Raw genomic sequence first — 17,215 nt, 5'->3', positions numbered from 1 at the left:
CCGTAGACGCTATGGTGGTAGCAACAGCCACAAAGAAGGAACTTGCCCAAGAGAGTTCCTCGGTTCAGTCTCCTGACAGAGAGCCACGGATGACAGACCGCTTATGGAAGCGAGTTTAGGCTTCAGCTACCTTTTCTATTAGGGCACTGAACTACCTGGCCCACGTCACGAGACTCCAGCGTGACCTGGTCAAGGAGCTGGCACAGTCTCCCCCTAAGTCAGTGTCGCAGGAGGACAGGGACTCATTCTCAGCGAGGATGGCCACTTTGAAAGCAGTCTCCAACACATCCATGTGACTCCTTTCACATGCTACTGAAGGAGCGGCTAGGGCGGCTGAGTCTGGCGTGTCCATAAGGCGCAACATCTGGCTCAGACTGTCAGTTTTCGGAACCTTTCAAAGCGTCCTTTGCCAATGCCCCTTATGACGTCTCTACTCTCTTGGTAAAACCGTCAGAGACTTTATTCCAGAGTGAGAAGGATGGGAAGACACTGTCTGCCATCGGAATCTGCTTTTCAAACCCTCAAAGGTCCTTCACCCAGAATCAGAGAGGGCAAAAGAAGATGTGGTTCTGGAAGTCACAGTATTCCCAGGACACACAGGGCTCTTCTTCCCCCAGAGGCATTGAGGGACAGAATGGACGCTGGCCCAGAGGCAGAAAGGGTCTGAGGAATTTTGGGTCTTGAGAACTGTTCTCAGATAGGCCCAGACAGCAACCCAGAGGGGTGACCCGACTGCTCTACTCTGGAGGTAGTCAGGGGAACGATCGTCCTTGTACCTGGCAGCATGGGAGTCCGTAACATCAGACCGCTGGGTGCTTCAAATCATATCCAGAGGATACTCTATCTCCTTTGTGGGTCCTCCCAAATCTCCCAAACACCTCCCGGACATACCACCCACTCAAAGGGAGGCAGCAGCACAGGAAATTTCCAAGCTGCTAAAAAAAGAGCCATCAAAACCGTCCCCCCACATCAGTCCGGCTTGGACTTCTACTCCATGTTCTTTTTGGTGCCAAAGAAAACAGGGGACTTAAGGCCCATTCTGGACCTATCTACCTTGAACCTGTCAGTAGCCAAAGAAAAATTCTGGATGGTCACACTACAGTCCATCATGCCGTACCCGCAAGAGAGTGACTGGGTGTGCTCGTTAGACCTCCAGGATGCTTACTATCCCATAAAGATGTACAGAAGCTCCAGGAGGTTCTTCACTTCCGACTAGGAGTCAATCATTACCAATTTCGAGCCCTACCTTTTGGTCTCACCACAGCCCCCAGGGTGTTCACCAAAGTGCTGGCGGTGGTAGCGGCTCACCTGAGGCTTCAGGGAATTCAGGTCTGTCCGTATCTGGACGATTGGCTCCTCACTGCTCCCACCAGGCATCTACTCTCTCAAACCAGGGATTATTTCTTAAACCTTGCCCTGCATTTGGGGATCGCAATCAACACATCCAAATCACTTCTAAATCCTGTCTAGGTGATGAGACTATATTGGGGCAAGGATAGATACATTACAGTGAAAAATCTTCCTGACCTTGGAGAGAGTACAAAACCTGAGGATGTATGTGTTTTTGATCTACCATTCTCATCTCCCATCGGCGGAATCAGTGTTGAGGGCCTTAGGTGCAATGGCGGTGACCATAACACTTCTCCCATGTGCCCGGTTACATATGAGAATTCTACAGTGGACACTAGCTGTACAGTGGTCCCTGTTGGAACTTCCATTGTCGTATCCAATGCAACTCAGTCGAGTCTGTCAGTCGTCCCTTCTCTGGTGGATGTGTTTTCCGAACATTTTGAATTGACACCCTTTGTTCCAGTCCCTGTCCAAGCCACAGTGACCACTGACGCCTCCCAACTTGGGTGTGGCGGAATTGTTCAGGCAGGACAGTCCAAGGCCTGTGATCCCCTGTAGAGACGAGCTTGCACATAAACGTTCTAGTGATGAGGGCGGTCCTTTTAGCGTTGCAGGCCCTTCATGCCTTTCTTCCTCTGGGAACCATTGCAATTCAGTCAGACAACATGTCAGTGGTCTGGTATATCAACAAACAGGGAGGGAACAGATCTTACCCCCTTTGTCATGAGGCCATGAGAGTGTGGGAATGGGCGATCTCCAAAGGTCGTTTTCTTATCGCAATGCACATTCCGGGATGGTCCTACATTCTAGCTGCCAGGTTAAATCGGACTATTCTGATGCCTTACAAGTGGTCTCTAAATCTTTCAGTAGCGGAGCAGATTTTCCTGTAGTGGGGTCAGCCTTGCTGTGATCTCTTTGCATCTACTTCCAACGCGAAGTGCAGCGAGTTTTTCGCTCTGAACCCCCTGCCGGGGGAGTCCCACAGAGATGCTCTAGTCCATGCTTGGTCTCCCGGTCTTCTGTATGCTTACCCTCCAGTACCTCTTATTCTGAGGTTCCTACAGAAAGCTCGTCGACTGGGGATCAGAGTGATCCTCATTGCCTCGTTTTGGCCTTGCCAGGTATGGTTTCCCTTCCTTTGATCTCACCTTCTAGCTCCACCCTGGATCTTGGATCCCATTCAGGACCTGATTTCACACCCATTGGGGGTTCCTCATCCGAACTTGGACAGTTTGAAGCTCACAGCTTGGCTGCTCCAGTTCCCATGATCACTAGGACTCCTGGATTATCCTCTTCAGTTAGGTCTATTCTGGTAGCTGCTCACAAGTCTTCAACCAAGAAGGTTTATCGCAGTAAGTGGAAACGTTTTTCATTTTGGGCCTCTCAGAGGAGTTTAGACCCCTTCACAGTTCCTATTTCTGCCATTCTTGATTTCCAAGCTGATATTTTTCAACAGGGAGCTAGTTCTTCTACTGTCAAGGTTCAATTGGCTGCCATTTCTCATTTTCATATGGGGGAGAATTCTGCCTCACTAGCCTCCTCCAGACTGTTTAAAGCCTTTATCAAAGGGACTTTTCTGTTACACCCCCCCCCCCCCCCCGTCAAGGATCCTGTTCCCCCATGAGACCTTACTATGGTTCTTCAAGCTCTGGTCGCTCCGCCTTTTGAACCCACTGCAACCACAGATCTAAAATTCTTATCTTGGAAAACAGCTTTTCTGGTGGCTGTTACCTCTGCTAAAAGGGTTTCAGAACTGGAGGCATTGTCTGTCAAAGTTCCTTATATGATTTTCCACAAAGATAGTTTCCCTTTGGACCAATCCATCCTTTCTTCCCAAGGTGGCATCACCAGTTAATATCAATCAAACCATCAACTTATCAGTTTTCTTTCCTAATTTTGCTAACAAAATGGAATACAAACTCCACTTGCTGGATGTTTATATTTACACTGGACCAAAAATTTTCATAGATCTGATCAACTGTTTGTATCCTTGTATCCTTCTATAAACCCTTTTTGGGAAAACCTATCTCCAAGGTCACTATTGCTAGGTGGATTTCTTCATGCATCCTTCAGGTCTATAAGGACAGAGGCATTTCTCCTCCGGGTCAGGTGAAAGCTCATTTCGCTAGGTCCATGGCTACTTCTGTGGCCTTTTAGTCTAGAGTCTCTTTGGATGGTGTTTTGTTCTGCAGCTACTTGGTCCTCATCTCATGTATTATTTTCTCATTATAAATTGGATTTGACTTCTAGAAGGAGAGCATCCTTTAGTTCCACGGTTCTTCGGAATATCTTTCCACGAGGGCCACCCAGGAGTTTAGTAGCTGGGGTCTCTGTCCCACAGGTTGAAGACCAAATGAAGTAAACTACTTCAGATAAAGAAGTTATGTACTCACCATAACGTTCCATCTGAGTAGTTCTACTTCATTTGTCTTCAACCGTCTAAAGACCAGACACTAACCAGTTGCAGGTTAAAATAAAGCAATCGTTCACTGTGTTTTTATCTAGAATTCTGCACATTTTAAAACATTCTTTTGGTAGGAGTGAAAACTGATATTATTTACAGAAAATCTTTTTAATGCTTTCAATTATATTCTGTCAAATTTGGAAGATAACTGTATCAGGGTTTTATAAATGTTATCTGTCTGTCTCTGTCCTGTCTCTCTCTTGGCTTATCACACACGAACCTCCTGGGTCTAATGTGCTAAGTAGTTGAAGAAGGAAACCTTTTGAGATATGCCTAATAAATAAATATCTGCACTTTTCAGAGCATCTCTGACACTTTGGGTGGATTATCACAATTATTTTAACTAAATGAAAGATGAATATCCTAAATGTGTAAAATTGCCTACCATTTTTTTTTCTGATTAACAGAACTCCGAATATATTTGTCAAAGCCCTGACCAAGCAAATAGAATAAATAAAGCGCTAAACTGTCCACTCAGGCAGGTTTTTGACTAGAGACTTAAATGGGTGCCATGTCATCATGCTTGTTTAAAGGGATTTTATTTTAGCCCAGGCGTTAGGAACCTTATTGTTAAGCTAGTAACTGTCTTTGCATCTGCCTATGTCATTACCTGTGTCCCCATTACCTTTTCTAGTGAGAAAAGTGTGTCCCCAACATTTGCCATCATGAAAACCTCTTCCCTGTTCTCCTCTCCTCTGCCAGACACACAGGCTGTATTGTAATTTTTGGAATAGTTACTATTCAATCAACGTGATTTGTGTAAAGCAGCTTGGAATATTTTAATGTCTGACTACTGTTTCCATCAAACAATGCTTAAAAATTATGCATTGCTGAGTTTCCATACAACAAAGCTTAAATATTATGCACCTCGGTCATTTTTACTACAGTTAGAAGCCTGAAGTGTACGTAGAAGCAGCTGTAACTGCTGAATGGGGTGGGAGCTGTCTGTTGAAAGTAATTGACCCTGTTACTGTTTGCTCAGTTTAAACAGTCATTATCTGTCTTTTCAGGACGATTTTGCATTTGGAGTATTAATGTGATTTGTATAAAGCTGCTTGGAATTCAGTAATGTTTGACTACTGTTAACATGGAGCAAAGCTGAAGTACAATATATGGGTGTCATTTGTTTCATCATAGTTGCCTGATAGACATCTAGAACTAGCTGTAACTAATGGGTAGGTATTGGGAGCTGTTAATTGAAAGTAACTGTCTTTCTTGTTTGCTCTGTTTAAACAGTTAGTACAAGTACTAGTGTGCATTTGTGTAAAATAAGATGGATTACATTACTGAGATTGCTTTACTTTGACAGTTACTGTTTATTTTCCTTTATTGTTTTTTTCCACAAGCACACATTTGAGGTGCACGCAGTCAGTAAAATGTTTGTGGAGGTGATCTGTAGATTGTGTCTTTCCTCTGCTGTTGTTTGATCACTGCTAAATAACAGTCTTTTTATCTGGTGGGAACGTCACTTCAAAAAAGGAGTTTTGGCAAATGTAAAAGAAGGAATGCTATTCACTGAAACTACTTTTACTCACAGTAGAGTTTGCTTTTTTCTTCACTGTTTTTTTGTGACCTTGGAGTTGGTTTATATAAATCTGGGTTGTGGATGGTGTGGTGTCCCCCTACATGGAAGTGGCAGGGGGGCTTGCCCCCTGCAAAACTATTTTGTTGTAGTTTTTGCTGAATGTAGCTTTGGTGAATGGTTATAGATTTGTTTCCTGTCACTGAAAGTAATTTCAGTGTCTCCACATAAATCCAGTCTGGTATGGCTGCAATATTGTTACGTACTGTATTTTATTTTTGAAATGCGTGTAAACCTAGTATTGCTGTAGTTTATACCATGTATGTGGGGGGTTTGCAATGTGTTTAAGAATAACTATATGGCCATAATTTCTTATACTTTCATTTTTGGATAAGAAACATTTTTACAAGTGGGGATATCCCAGAGATTGCTATTTTCAGCATGTTACTTGGTACTTTTATAAAGCTGAATATAAATTATAATTATAACTGCAATGAGAAGTGGTTTGAGTTTAGTGCTGCTTGTTTTTTATACTTCATTTTGACTGGCACCATTGCCCCACCCCTTTCTAGTTGGTCACACCCCTTCCTGTTGGCCACACCCATTCTATTGTCTCCTGCAGCCCCACTTTGATTTGAAGTCATCACATCAGCCGCCACTGAGTCTAATATTGGTGTGCTTTAATTAGTAGATATAAGTATGTAATGAGCGTAGTACAAATTTTTGTGGTAAGGGAAGGTTAGTAGCTAAAACAGATGTTCAGTGGTAGAAGAACTCCAGGAGGAGGTTAGCTGTGACTGGAAGGAAGCCAGTTTACCTATTGCAGTATTGAGCTGTAGTGCTTCCTTGTATCTGAGAGAGAAATTAAACAACAAACTTTACTATTTTACTATTTTGCAGTACTTTAGTATTGTTGGATGAGTTTTCACCTGCTTATGAGCAGGCAGAATTCAGTTTTGTTCTGGTTTGGAAATTGGTATGCCTGTTCATAAGCAGACAGAATTTATCCTGACTCTTCTGACCTCAATGTAAGGAAATTTGTAAATCTTTATGCAAATGTTAACTGTTTTAGTTATCCCCCCCCCAGACTGTGTAGTTAGTGTAGACACTGAAGTTTTGTTGCTGGTCAGAATGTAACCCGAGACACTTTCTTAGACAAATGTGGGAATAGTCTTATCTTGATTTTTTTTTTGTAAGCTCTGGCCAGGATATAGCTTTTTTGTATTTTACAAGCTGGTGTGCATGGCTTGATGCACCTAATAAAGAGTTCAAGATTTATGCGCCATTTCCAGAGTAAGGGATAATCAGTCTGATAAGAAGTGGTCCATCTTTGGTAACCCCTAGGGCAATAACTGTAGACATTAGGACCACTGTCTATCTGAAGATCTAAAGACAGTTACTCCCATGATGCAGCTTAGCTCCCAGCTCTTCTTTGCAGCACTTCTTATTTGGACACACAAGAAGCTCCAGCAGTGTGAATGGATATATATATTTTTTTGTAAAGTTGCATTCTCTTGGTGTTACTTTGCAAGATAGTGTTCTGAAGGTAGTCATCTTTTCTTATTTTTCTTGTTCTTTTAAGTCATTGTTCCTCCACTCTTGTCAGTGTACTGGTCCCATATCCTGCCCTTCCTGATTGCAAGATTCCAAAGCAGTTGTTCAGAGAGTACAGTGCCCCTGCAGTAGTCTGCTCAGTGGAGTGAGGGATGGAGACTTGACTATGAGCCAGACAGCCTGAATTCAGTTAACAACTGAGGAGCTGGAGGAGGCCAGGCAAGAGGGGTGGAGCGGAACAGCTTATAATCAGCTTGCTTATCCTCAGGGGGAGTTGTGAGTTTCTGCTTGTAACCATGCACTCTCCATTGAAAACCAGAAGTGTTTATGGGTTGTGAGCATGCTTCTAATCAGTCACTAGCTTAGTGGTGAGGTTTGATTGGCCAGGTACTTTGGGTAGTGATACTTTCGACATCATGCTCGCCCCACTCTAGTTAGGGCTTTCCCTTTCCTCTGGCATATTCAGAATCGCTGTCCCCATTTGCATACTTGATACACACGTCCTGAAAATCGTGCTTCTAAAGGGAGTGATCATTTTGCCATGTAAAAGACCATTAAAGCTGTGCTCTCTATCCTCCTTCTAGGGTTCGAATAAAATTATAGCACCTCAACCCCCACCCTACATGGGAGTTGAGAAATAAATGGCTTGAGGCAAAAAAAAAAAAGCTGTTGCAGTGAAGCCACACTTGCATCCCTCTGACATTGAATCAGGGCTTTCTCACCCCCCCGCCCCCCAGGTAACATCCCTGCATTGATCTTGTCTAAAGAATGCCAACATGGGAGACAGCCACATCTTAGACGCTAGCAAATTCAGCTTCATGCATGAAAGTCTCCACATAATAGGATTTCCCAAGTCCAGTGCTGGCTCACCCCAACAAGACACAGGAGCAGGACCAAGCTCCTGTGGATTTTTTTTCTACTTCCTGTAGCTGACCCATCACTTTCTTGCAGCTCCTGTCCTCTTTCACTAGGTCTACTAGACCTGCCTTAGCCTCTCCCAGCCTCGGTCCTCAGTCCTATCCAGGACTAGGAGCAGTGAGGAGATAGAGGATGCTATTGCAGCATCATACTGCTGCTTGGGAGTATTCCTTAATAATTCAATACCCCTTGATAGCCTTGTGAGTTCTGCAGTGGCTGCCTTTAGGAGGAGCATGTTCACTTCCACTAGTATACAATCTCCAGACCAGGCAGTATACCACTGGCAACGAGAAGCTCACTAAGGTTCTTAATGCTTCTGGGCAGCCTCCCTCCCTGCAAGAATGGGTGATCTGGTATTAGCCACTCACTCCTATCTTCATTGTCCTTGATCCTCCCTAGTGCCCATGCTGCCTGTTGCATAGATAATTTTGGCCCATGTAAGTGCTAGTATCCCTGTGCACCAAAGGGCCTGTGGAGCTTTAACAAACCATCACATTGACGCACTGTTCTCCTTCGCACTGCATTTGGAGTCAGTGCGGGGGATGTCATTGCCCTATGCCCCAGTTATCCCTAAAATGAGCTGGAAGAAATTAACAAAGACAATGTTGAAGGTAATGGATGAGATGCTGGCACCTTTCTTAGCTGTAGAGGGAAAGTGTAAGAGGGCAGCTTTATGCTACAGCCAGAGCTGTCCTTCTCAAACTCCCACTTATTCTTTGGTGTCATCTTAGTCATTGGTCATAATTAAATGGGTAGATTTGAAGGCCTTATCTCCATTGACCATACTTAAACTGTCATTTACCCTCCGGGTCAAGCTGGTGCCAGTGCCTCAGCAGCCCTGCTCAGAGCTGATATCCCATCTGGCAGTGTATACAGGCACCAATGCAGTATTTGGTGCCCTACACTCTGGGACTGTTCCTGACTTTGTGCTTCCTAATCCTGCTCGCACTGGCCACTTTACTGCTTTCTTTCCTTTTTTCTAGTAGTGACATCTCATTACACGTCTCATCTGGCATTGTTGAAGTAGGAGCTGACATATATGCTTGCATTGCATCTGGTCTAGTACACTTCAGGTACCAAGGATAGTCCACAGTTCAGTGTCAGTGAACTGTAGAAGTTAAAATATGTGTAATAACCAGCAGAATCTCTCACAACTGATCTAGATGGTGAGGAAGGTTTGGCTTTCCCAGGGTTCATTCCTTGGAATTCAAACATGATAGCCCAAGATAAACCCAAGAAGGAATTGAAGGAGTTTACCCCCTCCCCCAATTTTGACAAACCAGGGTTTCTGAATTTCAAGCTCTCATGGTTTACCCTCCCTTTTTTGTTTCATAAAGATAGGGTTATACTCTGGACTAACTCATCCTTTATGCCGAGGTGGTCAGTGAACTCTAAGCCAGACTGTCAAGCTCCCTTTCCTTTTTCTCCCCTCTCAAAATAGGGTCACAAGAATTTTACACTCTAGATGTTCATAGACAACTGAGGTTTTATCTCGACCGGACCAAGACAATCAAATTCAGACCAGCTTTTCATTTCCTTTCAGGAAAAAGATATGATGCTTCCTTTTCCAAGCAGACAGTTTCCAAATGGATCTCTTCTGCCATCTCATTTTATTATTCCTTCCATGGTAAGGAGCTTCCAAGTTTGAATAGTGACCTTTGCCAGATTTCTAACAACTTCTGGTGTCTTTTTCAAAGGTTTAGACTCCAGATCTGTTTTAGAAGTCGCTATTTGGTCTTCTTTTTGTACTTTTACCAAACATTACAAGATTCATGCCGTTTCTAGGTCTAGAGCTGGATCTTGCAAGGAATTTTAGATTTCATCTCAAATCTTCATTCCTTGCCCCCAGACACTTGGAATGCTTTGGGACTCTTCCTACTCTACTGTGATCACTCTACAGTGATCACAGGACAGGCATAATACAGTTGTGTAAAAAGTTAGCGTAACAGTAGAAGGCCGTCTGATTACTGTTGCAGTATGCATCCTACTCTCCTTCCCCAATTTTCGTCCTTTTTTTTTGTTTTGTTTTGTTTTAGACTGAGGTGGTCTAATTTCCTTCTTCCTTCTTTTGGTTGGCATGTGTTTTGTGATGTCCTGTTGTCTAGATTGCCTTGCTGGGCTTTTGGGTCTACAGCATGAAAGTCCTAACGTACTTAGACTTGGGTACACTTTGGTCATAAGTCGGATGTATGTTGTGAGAGGAAAACCCCTTTACTTTGGTATCCTGGCTGGATGTAGATCTATCACTGTCAGGATATCCTACTTATTTGTAATATTACAGCAGTGATCAGTTGTATCTCTGCTGCTATGGTAAGTTCTTGCACAACTGTACTTGATTTTTTAATAGATTTTCAGGAATTTTCAAAACTGTTCTAGTCTGCCTAGGTGTGCTGTCTGCGAGAATCCTGTATAAACAGGTATTGTAGAGTTTGAGTGTTTCAGCTTTTCTTTTTACTTTTCTATTGTCTGTCTTTATCTGGATTTATTTGGTCTGCTTTTGTTCAGGTTGTTGAATACAATTTATGCTTCTTGGGTAATCCATGGGCAGGTAGTGTAATGGGGAATAGTTAATTCTGAATTTATTCATTTAAGTTGTAAAAGATGTCAGGTAATGAAATTGTGTTAATTTCTATCATATTAGGTGATAGTCTTAAGGTTACCATACGTCCGGGTTTCCCCGGACACATCCTCTTTTTCAGGTTCCTGTCCGGGCTGTTTTTGAAAATTCTGCGATTTGTCCGGGTTTTAAAACCCGAACAAATTGTAGAATTTTCAAAAAGCCGACAGCCCTATTTCTGAGTTTTTTCTCCTGTTTTTTTTTTTTTTTTTTTTTTTTTTTGATTGGCTCATATACTGGTATACAAGCCAATCAAAAAGCGGAGCTCTGTTCAATGCGGAACTGCTTGATGTTCTGCATTGAACAGAAGATGGTCCGCTGTGAGCATTTTTGATTGGCTTGTATACCATTATACGAGCCAATCAAAAAGCGGAGCTCTGTTCAGTGCGGAACTGCTTGATGATCTGCATTGAATAGAAGAGGGTCCGCTGTGCGCGTTTTTGATTGGCTCATATACCGGTATACGAGCCAATCAAAAATCCCCAAACACACAGACCTTTTTTTTTTTGCTCTCCAACTAAGAGTAGAAAGAGGATAAAAAAATATGTGCTGCTACCAGCACTTATTATTTCATCCTCTTAGGCTGAAGAGCAAAAAAAAAAAAGTTGTTAGTTTTAGTCCTACAAGAGTAAAGACTTTTTTTTTTTTTGCTCTTCAACCTAAGAGGACGAAATAATTTTTTCCGTCCTCTTTCACATACAAAGAATTATGGTAACCCTAGATAGTCTGTACTTTCAGATTTTATGACTAGCTTTTTTCTTTAGAAATTTTTGTGTCATTAAATTTATCTGGGAAATTTATGATAGTGCCATGTAATAAATATACATCTGATTGTAGGTTTGTTATGTAGGGTGTCTGTTCATGTAAGGTTGTTTAGAGCCAATACTGACTTTTTTTTCTGAGCGTTTCTAAGCCAGTTGGTGTTCAAGTGACCTAGAATTATAGGATGTTCTTCGTGTTTCACTGTTGCAGTCATCACACTTGGGTTATCTGCCTGCAGGTAGCCCTCAGTCAGCCTGAATACCAGAGTCTTAGGATTTCTGCGTCAGTTGCTGTCGCTTCTTCCATGACATTTCAGACTCCTGAAATTTTCTTTTTCGAGTTTCAGAACCGAAGTCTTTAAAAAAGCTAAGTACCCCTTTGGGGATCCTTTTTCTTGATCTAAACCGATGTCAGTAAAAGTTAACAATTGTATTACCTGTGGAAAGCAAATACCTCATAAAGATTTTTATTCGTACTGCATTCCTTGCCTAGGCCTAGACCACAACATCCTTTGCTGTCAGTTTTATGCCTTATTCAATCCTCAAACTATTCGTTGTTGGTTCATTTTTGCATCAAACTATTTTGGTACTCTGTTTAATTATCCAGAAATGGCTTCGGTAAGCCATCTGACTACCGACATTCCGAAAAAACGTAAAGATAAAGACAGAGACAGACTGCATTGGTCCAAAGCTGCCAACGACGCTTCTGTTAAGCTAGTCGCCAGTTCGCCGGTACTCAGGCGCTTTCGCAGCCCCTGATACCTGCTACTTCAGATTCGCAGGCTTCTACTGAGACCCATTCGGAGTCCGGTATGCCACGAGATGCTTCTTCGACTGTGGAACCTGCGGATGTCTCTACCTTAGATGGGTCTGGAGCCGCTGTGCAGGCACCAGCTTCTGATTCAGGCCTACTGACTTGCATTTCAAACCGATGCCATCTTCTTCTTCAAGGCCTAAAACTCAACCCAAGTCTAGAAAATCGACGTCCAAACAGCATGGTCAGGCCCATATGCCCAAAAACAAATGATAAGAATGGCTGAAGACCTTATTTCTTTAATCAGGGGAAGCCAGCCTTCACCCTCTAAGAGACCTAGAACTGATTTTCCTTCCGATTCTTCTGATCAGGATTCTGATTACCAGGATTTGCCATTATCTACCTATGAGGATTCTGATGCAGAAGACTCCATTCCCTCTGCTTCCCCTTCAGAAGATTTTTCTTTTGGTGAAACCTTGCACACTCTTAGGGAGAATTTCCGCTGGGAAAGCCAGGATTTCTCTGACTCCCAAAAGAGGCTTAGGGAATTCTTACTCCTACCTCAGCACTTGCCTTTAGCTATTCCTCCTGTCCTGGACATTGTAGATGCCTTTCTGGAATCTAGCCTGGCCCCAGACACTTTACCTCCTGCTCCCAGGAAACCTGACGGGTATTAGAGAACCTGACTCTCACAAGTTCCTTTTCAAGAATCCTACTGTGGACCCAGAGACCATTTCACAGGGACCTAAAGGCATTAAGGCTACTACTGCCAAACTCCCCCCCCCCCCCGATAGAGATTCCAGGGCCTTGGACAGATGGGGTAAGAAGGTATAAACTTCTGCTACTTTGGGCTTTAGGGCCTTAAACTGCCAGTTTCATATGTTAAAGTATCAGCAGCATATTATTGGACTACTTAAACAGAAAATGATGTTGATTCCTGACTGTGCTGAAAATAAAGAATTTCAGGATTTAATGCATTCTGCTGAACAAGTTAGTAAACATACTTTGCAATGTGGTTTTGACTCTTTAGAAGCATCTTGCAGGGCTGCTGTCACCGGGTCTGTTCTTAGAAGGCTTGCTTGGATTAAGGAGCAAAATTTGCCAGATCATGTTAAAGCTAAATTACTGGATGCTCCCTTAAACCAAGACCGCCTGTTTGGCAACAAAGCAGAAATACTTAAAAAGATGGAGGAAAAAGCTAAATCTATGCAAACTGTTAAAGATTTCCTGCAAGTACAGCCTCAAAAATTTAGTAGGCATTGGCCTTCTAAGAATTGGTCCTTTCCTGTCTCTTCCAGGCCTTCTCAATCCAAACCCAGGAACAGCAGACCACCTAGATTACATTCTCAAGGTACTCACAGGCCTAAGCAGTGGGGGGCTCCCACTTCCAAAGCTGGAAGTAGTAAGATACCCCCCTATGGAAAACTGTCACAATGACTTAACCTTAAACCTACCAAGTCCTGCTCAACTGACTGCTCCCTTAGGGGAAAGATCGCCCTGCATGCAAAAAACTGGGAACTCATTACCCAGGACAAATGGGTTTTAAATATAGTTTCCCAAGGATACAGATTCCACTTCCAAACCTTACCAGCCCCAAACGGTTGGCCAGACCTACCCCCAAATAAGTGGGCACAGGTTCAACAGCAGGTTCTCTCTCTTCTAAGTTTCAGGGCTATTCAACCTGTCCCAGCAGAAGAAAGGGGACAAGGTTTTTACTCAAGACTTTTCCTGGTTCCCAGAAAAGACAGCTCCTGGCATCCAATCCTGGACCTCTCTACTCTGAACACCTTTTTGGTAATCCCAAAATTCAAAATTCTAACTCTTCATTAACTGCTTCCTATGCTAGGCAAAGATGCTTGGTTGGTTGGCAACCTTGTACTTAAAGGAAGCTTACCTGCACATTCCATTAAGGGAATCTTGCAGGAAATACCTGTGCTTCAGGACAGGCTACAGACACTATCAGTTCTCTGCACTTCCCTTTGGCTTATAGTGCCCAGGGTATTCACAAAGTGCCTAGCTCCAGTCATTGCATTTTGCAGGCAAAGAAATATTCAAATATACCCATACCTGGACAATTGTCTAATTCAGGCAGAAAGCCAGGACTTGCTAATAAATCATCTGGCATTTGTAAAAAAACTGCTAACCTCACTGGGGTACACCATAAATGAAAAGAAATCTCATCTAGTACCATGCCAACAAATTGTATTCCTGGGAGCAAGGTTGAACACTACTTCCGAGATGGCTTACCTCATGCTAGCGAAACAAGTTTATTTGACAGCCTACTTCAAATTACTGGTCACAAAGACCCAGCTATCTGCAAGGAAAATCCTGCAAGCCCTGGGGTTCATGGCATCTTGCATCCTACTAATTCCATATGAGGAAACTACAATGGTATCTAAAAGACCTATGGTGTCAACATTCTCAGGACCTGGAATCAATGATTCCTATCATTCCTTGTATAAAGACAGAGTTCCTTTGATGGGCAGAGGCCGGCTACCACAACAAGGGACTGCCATTCCCTCTACACCCTGCCGCCCAAATCCTAACAACAGACACATCAGACTATGCATGGGGGGGGCTCACTTGGCAGGGCAATGCATTCAGGGCAAATGGAACCAGAGTCAAATGCACCTGCAGTCAAAAAGAAATGTTAGCTGTACAGAATTGTCTGACAGCCTTCAAGGACCACATTCTTCCTGGACAATTATTGGTAAAGACAGACAACACCACAGTTATGTGGTACATAAACAAGCAGGGGTAACCCACTTGTACCCTCTCTGCCGACTAGCCATGGCTCTGTGGAACACAGCCTTGAGCTACGAAGTGCACCTATGGGCTCAGTTCCTGCCAGGCAAACTAAATTCACTGGCAGATGACCTAAGCAAAAAAGAGAACCCAGAGATAGACCTTTTTGCCTCCCCTCACAACTACCAGTTGGACAAATTCTACTCAAGGACTCCCCACAGACAAGCTTGGAAAGTGGATGCCTGTCCTTCACCTGGGAAAGCCTCTCAGTTATGCCTTTCCCCCTTTCCCTCTCCTGTCGAAAGTCCTGCTAAAGATTAAACAGGACAAACCAAGGACAATACTGATTGCTCCAGACTGGCCACTCCAGCAGTGGTACCCCCTCTTGTGCAGTATGTTACTGCTGGAACCATGGCACCTGCCTCAGACCCCTTCCCTGCTGTCCCAGCAGGAGGGCCAGATTCTGCTCCCCCAGCTTCAAACACTGAATCTTGCAGCCTGGCTAATTACCTGAGCTCTCCAATAGCATCCCTCAGTAAGCAGGTGCTAGATGTCATTCTGGAGGCAAGGAGGCCTAGTACTCGAAAATCCTATGCTGAAAATTGGAAAAGATACTGTTCCTGGAGTCAGACTCAGGAGATGGGTACAACAGTGCCCAGCTTACCGCATATTCTTCAATACTTAACAGAGATGCTCCACAAGTGCCTTTCCTTCTCATCAATTAAAATTCATGCCTCAGGCATTTCAGCACATTATAATACTGAGCCACCGCTCTTCTCTCACCCCCTGCTGAAACAATTCCTCAGAGGGGCCAAAAATTTAAGACCACTCAGGAGAGCCTCTACTCCAGCCTGGGACCTTAATTTTGTATTGGAAAGATCACGCTACCTCCTTTTGAGCCAGCTGCAACTGCAGAGTTGAAATTCCTTTCTTGGAAAATAGTCTTCCTTCTAGCCATCACTTCAGCAAGAAGAGTGTCTGAATTACAGGCCCTCATGGCAGTGGAGCCCTTCATCATCTTCCATGTAGACAGGGTGTCCCTCAGGACCAACCCTTCCTTTATGCCCAAGGTGGTATCCAGTGTGGCCCTTAATCAGTCCATTCATTTGCCAACCTTCTTTCCTAATCCACAGAACAAAGGAGAATGAATTCTGCACTCATTGAACGCGCACAGACAACTTAGATTTTATTTGGACAGGACTAAGCCTCAGAAAAACTGAACAACTGTTGGTTGCCTTTGCTGCTGGAGCAGAGGGGAAGGCCATTTCAAAGCAAGCCATTTCTAAGTGGATAGGCCATTGCATTCTTTTCTGCTATATGCACCATGGAAAACCTACCCCACACGGGATAAGATCACATTCCACCAGGGCTGCATCTACTTCTATAGCCTTTCTCAGAGGTGTCCCTACCAGGGACATCCTAGAAGCTGCTACCTGGAGCTCTGTACATACATTCACCAAGCATTACCATTTGCCTATTTTTTTCTAAATCCAGAGCTGGTTTTGCCACTGCAGTCTTGCAGGGCTTAATAGCTGGTCCTAATGCTCTCTAACTGCCTCCTCCCTTCCTTAGCTTTGGGAATCTACCCAAATGGAATGACTGCAGTAGTGAAACACAAAGAACATAGTACAGTTCTGTACACTTACCGTAAATGTAGATGTTAGAGTGTATTCACTGTTGCAGTCCTGGTTACCCTCCCTCCAGCCCCCGACTTCTCTTGGCTATACCTTTCTTCTTGTTTAGTGTATTTCAGCTTTCTGGTGTATTTTCTTTTTGTTGGAGGTGTAACCTTATATATAATTGCTTCCCATTATGGGGGCACCTGACATCTGGGGCAAGAAAAACTGATGTAATGGCGTCTGCTGCATGCTTTATATACCCCTGGCTACCTGACGTCATGGAAGAAGAGACAGCATCCGACGCAGGACCCAAGGCTTTGATATTCAGGCTGGCTGAGGGGTACCTGCAGGCAGAAAACCCAAATGTATTGATTGCAACAGTGAATACACTCTAATATCTACATTTATGGTAAGTGTACACAGCTGTACTTTCCCCACCATATACTAGCTTCGTATTTGGGGGCTCCTGACATTTGTGGCAAGAAAAACTGATGTAATGGCATCGGCTGCCTGTTTTATATCCTTGATGACCTGACGTCATGGAAGAAGCAACAGCAACCGACGCAGAAATCCTAAGACTCTGGTATTTGGGCTGACTGAGGGCTACTTGCAGCCAGATAACCCAAGTGTGATGACTGCAACAGTGAATACACTCAAACATCTACATTTATGGTAAGTGTGCACAACTGTACTTTTTTTGCCCTCTCTTATTTGATGGAACACTTTTTATAATGTTAGGATTGTACACAGCCAAGCTCTACATTCCACATCCTTCCTCCTTAAAACAATTTTAAAGCATTACCTGTAGCTAGTTGTCCATTTTGCGGTGGTACAGCGGTAGCGTTGTTATCTCACAGCAAGAGGTTCTCCCGTTCAATTCTTGGCTTGGCTTGGGAGTGCCTTCTGTGTTG

The 17,215-nt window shown here is 43.6% G+C and overlaps 1 protein-coding gene across 2 annotated transcripts in view; it reads left to right on the top strand.

Annotated features, from left to right (window-relative positions):
* The window catches only part of USP39 (ubiquitin specific peptidase 39), an 882,613-nt gene that overhangs the window by 433,216 nt on the left and 432,182 nt on the right, over window positions 1–17,215 (top strand). The gene's annotated exons all lie outside the window — the stretch shown is intronic.

Source organism: Protopterus annectens, chromosome 9.part0 (genome assembly GCF_019279795.1).
Source record: "Protopterus annectens isolate FY-2018-M chromosome 9.part0, PAN1.0, whole genome shotgun sequence".
Taxonomy (NCBI): Eukaryota; Metazoa; Chordata; order Ceratodontiformes; family Protopteridae; genus Protopterus; species Protopterus annectens.
Note: the sequence above shows the minus strand (reverse complement) of the source record. Positions and strands in the feature narration are given on the sequence as shown.